We start from the raw sequence: 7,500 nt of genomic DNA, 5'->3' as shown, positions 1-7,500 counted from the left end.
GGCTATGTTTATAATTATATTCAAATAATGTTTCTTAATTCTTTCTCTTTTTACATTAAGAATACTGGTTATTACCTGCATTGTGTGTGGATGAATGTATGAAACGATGTATGTGATATTTTTTTTTACATTTGTATCTTCGTAATATTTGTAGGGGCTGTTGTTGACTTTTACAGTTATGGTCTCCATGTTGTTTACTTGTCTATGTTGTGATAATGCACCTGACCAAATTTCTCCAGCTGGAGATAATAAAGTTATTCTTATCTTATCTTAACTTATCTTCTCTCCCCTCCCGACACTGACCGTCAGAACTCCCACCCCCTTCCCTCATCAACTCGGTATCCTGGCGTGTCAGTCCATACCATCCCCCATAATACAGACTTTCCCGGCATCGGCCACACTGACAAACTACATCCAAGGGAGCAGGCATACCTGAGCAACTGACGCGCCGCCAGCGCCATACTTAATTAATTAAGGCCAGACACTACAGTCAAATAACGACTTTTTTTTTTTCTCTCTCCGACTATATCTGTTTTTGTCTGCTAGGTGTATCATCACTTGTAGATCACAAAAAAACTGTTCTTAGATTTCTGTGAATACCCGTTGCTATGGATGATGAGTAAACCTACAACCATGAGACTTTGCATGATTGTTTTATGATAGGTTATTGAAGTTTTGTCACGAGTATGTATGAAAATATTCTCTGGGTTTTAATTCATAGCAGTTCCAATCTTTTTACCCATTGTAAATTTTGAGGATTTCGCAATACCCAAAATTTTCAAAAATTCATAAAAAGTACAATAACTGAAGAATCAACACAATCTCACGTGAAAATGAAGATAATGTCATTGTGTATCAAGTCCACATAACAAAAAGTGTCTGCACGCACCACATGGACCACAAACCCGATTTCTTTGATACATTGTTTGGCGGCCATTTTGATTTGTTTCCATAGCAACGGGTATTCACAGAAATCTAAGAACAGTTTTTTGTGATCTACAAGTGATGATACACCTAGCAGACAAAAACAGATATAGTCGGAGAGAGAAAAAAAAAAGTCGTTATTTGACTGTAGTGTCTGGCCTTATTAATTAATTAAAAAACCCACTGAACGGTCCAGGGACGGCACTGCCGGCAACTTGAGTTGGATTCAAATATTTATGACCATAGAATATCGTAACGGGAAGGAAGTGAGGAAGAAAAAAAGAAAAAAAAAGAAAGAAAAAAAAAAGAAAGAAAGACAGAGCCATTTTCATTTCAAAACGATGTGTCCGGCGTCTCCTGGGATAGTTGCAATGTGGTGCTTGCGGTGTTTGTTTGTCAGGTTTTTTTTGTTTGTTTTTGTTTTTCCTTTTTTATTCTGATTGATGATGCTTTGAAAGAGAGAGTCACAGAGAACACACACACACACACACACACACACACTCTCTCTCTCTCTCTCTCTGTGTGCGTGTGCGTGTGTGGAGAGAGAGAGAGAGAGAGAGAGGGGGGGGGGGGGGCGGGATGACACAGAGAGAGCACAGAGAGACAGATCTCATGAGACACAGAGACGGAGACAGAAACAGCTTGTTTCTCAGCCCTCCCGACGCTGTATTATGTTTTGACAAGACATGCCGGTATGAATAGAAAGTGCCGGCTCAGCCTTTTGAATGACTCTCAATACAACCCGTGCCAGAGCAAATGCAAATGCAACGCCCACACAAGCTGTGCACGCATTCGAGCTTGGTTATGTTTGAAACGGGCAGTTGTTTGGTCTGTGTACGCGTCTTTCTCCAACTGCATGCTGTCTTTTTATTGCGTGCCGTCTTTTTATTATTAAGGCGTGCAGTCTTTTTACTGCATGCATACGCTTTTTACCCCCCCACCCCCCTTGTCCTCTCCTCTCCCCTATAGTGGAGCACAAGGAATAGGCCCTTGTCACTGGAAGAACACTAAAATATATATATATATATATATATATATATATATATATATATAAAAGAGAGCAGATTTTCATTCCTTTCCCCACAGCCTCCTTTTTGACTCACTTGTGTAAACAAAGTGAGTCTATGTTTTAACCTGGTGTTCGGTTGTCTGTGTGTGTGTGTGTGTGTGTGTGTCCGTGGTAAACTTTAACATTGACATTTTCTCTGCAAATACTTTGTCAGTTGACACCAAATTCGACATAAAAATAGGAAAAATTCAGTTCTTTCCAGTCATCTTGTTTAAAACAATATTGCACCTCTGGGATGGACACCAAACAAAAAAAAAAAAAATAAATAAATAAAATGAAGCCTAATTATATGCAAACTGCGTTTACTGTTATATTTATATTTTTTTGTATTCTCTAAACTTGGCACTTTGATCTGATATTCTGACCCAACAACAAGAGCAGTCATTATTATCATTTTTTGTTCAAACAGGAACTTCTTTTCCTAAGCATGGAAGTTTTATTTATTTTGCAAACGTTTTTGGTGCAGATAGTAAAAAAAAAAAGGGAAATTACTCTGTAATTAATGCTAGGGGACTTAATTTGCTTTAAACTGATCTTTCTCATCTTAAACATTACATTTTGAAATTATACTCAATACATAAAAAGCTTGGATTTAAAAAAAAAAAAGTGTATCACAAGTGAGTCTTGAAGGCCTTGCCTCTCTTGTTATGTTTTAGTAGAACAGGTTGAATTTGTTTGTATGTAGCAGTTTCCGCTCTTCTCCTGTGAATATTTTTGCTTCAGTTGCTTGATTAAATCGGTTTTAGATCTTTAATTCATGGAGGTAACTGAAAGAACAATTAAGAATAATTTGGCGGCTGTATCTGTAACTGAACCATGAACAAGTGTACTGCAAAGGGTACTAAGCTATTTTTCTTTCTTTTTTTGTCGTTGTCTTTATTATGTGTGTGTGTGTGTGTGTGTGTGTGTGTGTGGTGTGTGTTTGTGTGTGTGTGTGTGTGTTCTTTATTTCTCCATTTGTATCTCACTCGGTGAAGACCCTTCTGTGCGCGCACCTGCGCGCGTCTGTGCGTACCTCAACTGAGTTGTGCGCGCGTGCCTGCATACCAGTCAGTGTTTACGTGCATGTGCACGTGCAGTGTGTTTACATGCGTATGAACACACGTCGTTGGTGCATTTATGTCAGTGTCTAAGTGAATCTCTAGTATCACCGGGCAGTGTCTCAAGACCGTATGTTAGCCAGCGCTTGTTGAGGTGTAAACACGACCCTGTTTGAGAGCCACAGTCGGTAGAGTATCAGTATCAGTATCAGTAGCTCAAGGAGGCGTCACTGCGTTCGGCCAAATCCATATACGCTACACCACATCTGCCAAGCAGATGTCTGACCAGCAGCATAACCCAACGCGCTTAGTCAGGCCTTGAGAAAAAAAAAGAAGAAGAAAAAAAGAAAAAGAATACACCTGGTGGAGAAGCCGGGTTTTTTTTTGCAGCCCGGTTCAACCTGCACTTGGGTGGACATCGGCTGAACCAGTTCCATTCAACGCGCGTCGGCCGGCCACTGTGGTGGTGAGTTTAACGACTGGCGATCTGTCCATAAGGTCAAGTTGATCATGGCTGTGGTCTTTCTCCGTGACGGCTGGTGTGGTCGAGGCGTTGGTCCTGTTGTCCTGTTGGGGTGTGTAGTAGTCCTGGCTGGGGGTCCTCGCCGGCTGTGTCCTGGCCGTTGGCGTGTTGGGGGTGTGTAGTCCTCAGTGGCCATAGACTGCACTAGAATTCGCGTGAGATTTTTTTTTTTTTTTTTTTTTTTTTTTTTTAGGTTTGCCCGGACTTTCTTGGGTCGACCACCGTTTTATTTTGTATATAAATTACACAATCAACTAAACAACATGGAAATAATCAAACCAATACTTGGCACTCCATAATAACTGTGTCATAGTAATCAGTAGCATTTATGGAATAAGTACAACTTTTTTTCTTTTCTTTTCTTCTTTTTTTAATAAACATTTTTATTCAAGTTTAACATTTAATGAATGCATATATACATACAGGCGGACATACAAAAATTGTATTTGTAATTATCAATAATATTATTTGTTATTATACATTATTTAAACTATAAAGCAGGAAAACAACAACATAACATTGTTTTTATACAGAAAAAAACACACAAATAAAGTCATATGCACTGCATAAAAATGTAAAATAAAAAAAAGAAATGAAAATAATTATAAAAAAAAAAAAAAAAAAAAAAAGAACAACGTTACATTCGTGGTTTTCATTCCTCCTCCTCCTCGTTGCCTTCGATCATCGCGTGAGATATTAGTGTCTATGCCCTGACTGGGCTCAGTCCTCGCTGCGTCCTGGCCGTTGACAATGTTGGGGAAGTCAGGCCGGGTTTGACGGGCGCAATAGCCGAGTGGTTAAAGCGTTGGACTGTCAATCTGAGGGTCCCGGGTTCGAATCACGGTGATGGCGCCTGGTGGGTAAAGGGTGGAGATTTTTACGATCTCCCAGGTCAACATATGTGCAGACCTGCTCAGTGCCTGAACCCCCTTCGTGTGTATATGCAAGCAGAAGATCAAATACGCACGTTAAAGATCCTGTAATCCATGTCAGCGTTCGGTGGGTTATGGAAACAAGAACATACCCAGCATGCACACCCCCCGAAAACGGAGTATGGCTGCCTACATGGCGGGGGTAAAAACGGTCATACACGTAAAAGCCCACTCGTGTGCATACGAGTGAACGTGGGAGTTGCAGCCCACGAACGCAGAAGAAGAAGAAGAAGAAGGCCGGTTTGCGGTGGCCCTAGGGTGGTCCTCGCTGCATCAGTCCTGGCTGGCTGTTGTCGGGTGCACACGTGTCAGCCAAATACAGCCTTTTGTAGGGTCCGCTTTGGTGTTGGCAGTACGGGCCAGGGCTGTGCACACTGTCGTCATTGTCACCGTATAGTTTGTACAGGTCTCTCTCTCTGAACGGGGCACTGTGCCCCAATGCAGTTCAGACACTGTTGTTTGCCGTGGGAGGCGTTTGGATCCGGGTGGGGATGGGGGTAGGGGTGGCGGTTAGATGTGTACGATATGTATGCGTGCGTGCATGCGCGCGTGGCTGCATACGAGTGTGCGCCGTACGTGCGCTTATGCACGGCTGCGTGTGAACATGCGTTAGTGACCTGTGTGTGTGTGTGTGTGTGTGTGTGTGTGTGTGAAACTTCAGCCGTTGTCCCTTGGTGTGTCATGACGGACCACGATAAATTAATTATCAGTGGAGTCAGCGCTTGTTCAATTTCAAATCAGTGGAAACCTCAGTGTCCCGAATATTTGCTCCGTCGGCGCAGCTGCAGTGAGGATCAGTGAAGACCAGCCGGTGAAGCACGGAGGTTTTTTTTTGCAGCTCCACCCGGGGGTGCAAGCTGCACTGAGGTCGAACTCAACTCCTTCCATTCAATACGTCTCGGTAAATACTGTGACAGCCTGTTGGGTCTTTGGCCCGGGTGTCGCCAAGCACTGGGCATGGCTATGCACACTTTCCTCTTTGTACCCGTACGTACATGATCTTTCCGGGCTGTACGGGTCACTATGCCCCGTGCAGTTCAAACATTTTCTTTTTTTTTCTTTTTTTTGGGGGGTGGGTGGGGGGAGGGGGGGACTGGGGGGGGAGACATGCATCTGTTTACCTTATGAGTTTATTTGGCCGTTGGGGAAGGTGGGGTTTGGTGTGTGTGTGTGTGTGTGTGTGTGTGTGTGTGTGTGCCACTGTAGCTTGCCGCAGTAGCAGCCTGTATGTAAAGGTGTATGTTTGTGCATGTTTGAGCTTGTATACATGCACGCATGCGCGTATCGTTAGCCGTTCTTTGGTTTAGCGTCTTTTTACTTTCATATGCGCGTATGTGTGAGTGCATGTGTGTGCGCTTGCCTATGTAACTGTGCGCGTATATGGATGTATATCCATGTTCTGTGTTTACGTTTGAGCGTGCATGCATGCATGCATTGCGTGCGCACACACACGCCCCGTATGCGTGTATTGGTGTACATGTATGCGTGCATGCACAACTTGAGCGTTGCTTGCGTGCGTGCGTGCGTGCGTTAGGCGCCGCGCGTTTGCTGTTTGAATAACCCAGTATTTGAACTATTTCCGCTGACGGGCGAAAAGCGCTGATCAAACACAATGAAAACGCCCACTTACAAGAACAGCAACTCAGTCCCAGCACAACGCCCACCCCCACCACTACACGGCATCCACAAGCTATCGTCAGTCCTCCAAGTCCCACACTCACTCTACCTTGCTTTACCACTCCCACCCAACCACCACCACCTCAAGTCCGCAAAGGAAATAAAAGTGTGTTCTTGCATACAACAAGGTATTATTTATTACACCATTGCTCGTGTAATTCAGCGCTTATAAATAGTGTTTGCACTGTGTGTGTGTGTGTGTGTGTGTGTGTGTGTGTGTTTTACAGCCTCTTATTGACAGAAAAGTGGGAAACAACAGCCCCCCCCCCTCGCCCTCGCCCCCTCTTAAAAAAAAAGAAAAAAGTAGCGGTTCAGTAAAGGTTAGACCATGCAAATAAGTTTCCCATTCATTGCATAATGCTAACACCAGTAAATCTAGCATCAACCACGAATCGAATTTTTTAATACATAACTATCTTGAAAATCTCGGCATTAAATGTGTGTGTGTGTGTGTGTGTGTGTGTGTGTGTGTGTGTGTGTGTGTGTGTGTGTGTGTGTGTGTGTGTGTACACATACATAAATACATACATACGAGACTGAGAAAATGTGTTTGATCAATGAATACTATTCCGATCTATGACGTTACTCAAATGATAAGTATTTATTTATCTATCAATGTACTTGTGTTTTATATGTATAAGTCTTTAGGTTTGATGACATAAAAATTCATTTGTGATTCTATTCTATTTACACACACGCGCGCGCGCGCACGCATGCACACCCACACACAGAGATGAGAAGAACACAGCGAGAACAATGGAGAAGCCGCCGGTGATTTTCTACACTAGTTTAAAGAAGTGGGTTTTTCAAAGAAGACATGAATGAAGTGGAAGACGAAGAGTTGGGGGGGGGGACGGGGAGGGGGGGAGGGGTAGGGGGGGAGGGGGGTGTGGGGGGAGGGAAGGGGGAGAATATGTACTGACACAGAAAGACATGTTTACGTAAAAAAAAAAAAAAATGTGTTTTAAGTGCATGATGACAAACGTGATTACTGTATTGATGATAATGGGCCAGAGTAAAACGTGATTGTGAGAAACGGTGTACATAATTACGGGAATCGTGACGCTCCGGTTCGATCGATACACGAGGGAGGTAGGTGGCCTACTTCGTCCACGTCACTGGATATCTATCTGTCTGTCTATCTATCTATCTATCTATCTTAGGCCACGTGTATTCCTCCTCTCCACCACCAGTCATTGAAACGGGTTTAACTTCACTACGACATAGAATTGCCGGAGTAAACGACTACACAACCCGCCACGGAAAATCTCGGTCTCACACTGACGCAACGTCTCTATATCGATTCCGAAAGGATAAACCCTGGCGGGGCAGCAA

The 7,500-nt window shown here is 43.3% G+C and overlaps 1 protein-coding gene across 7 annotated transcripts in view; it reads left to right on the top strand.

The window, feature by feature from the left end:
• The window catches only part of LOC143280176 (uncharacterized), a 131,540-nt gene that overhangs the window by 53,071 nt on the left and 70,969 nt on the right, over positions 1-7,500 (top strand). The window lies entirely within an intron of this gene.

The sequence above is a fragment of the Babylonia areolata genome, chromosome 3 (assembly GCF_041734735.1).
Source record: "Babylonia areolata isolate BAREFJ2019XMU chromosome 3, ASM4173473v1, whole genome shotgun sequence".
In the NCBI taxonomy this organism is placed as follows: domain Eukaryota; kingdom Metazoa; phylum Mollusca; class Gastropoda; order Neogastropoda; family Buccinidae; genus Babylonia; species Babylonia areolata.
This window is presented reverse-complemented; position numbering and strand designations above follow the sequence as displayed.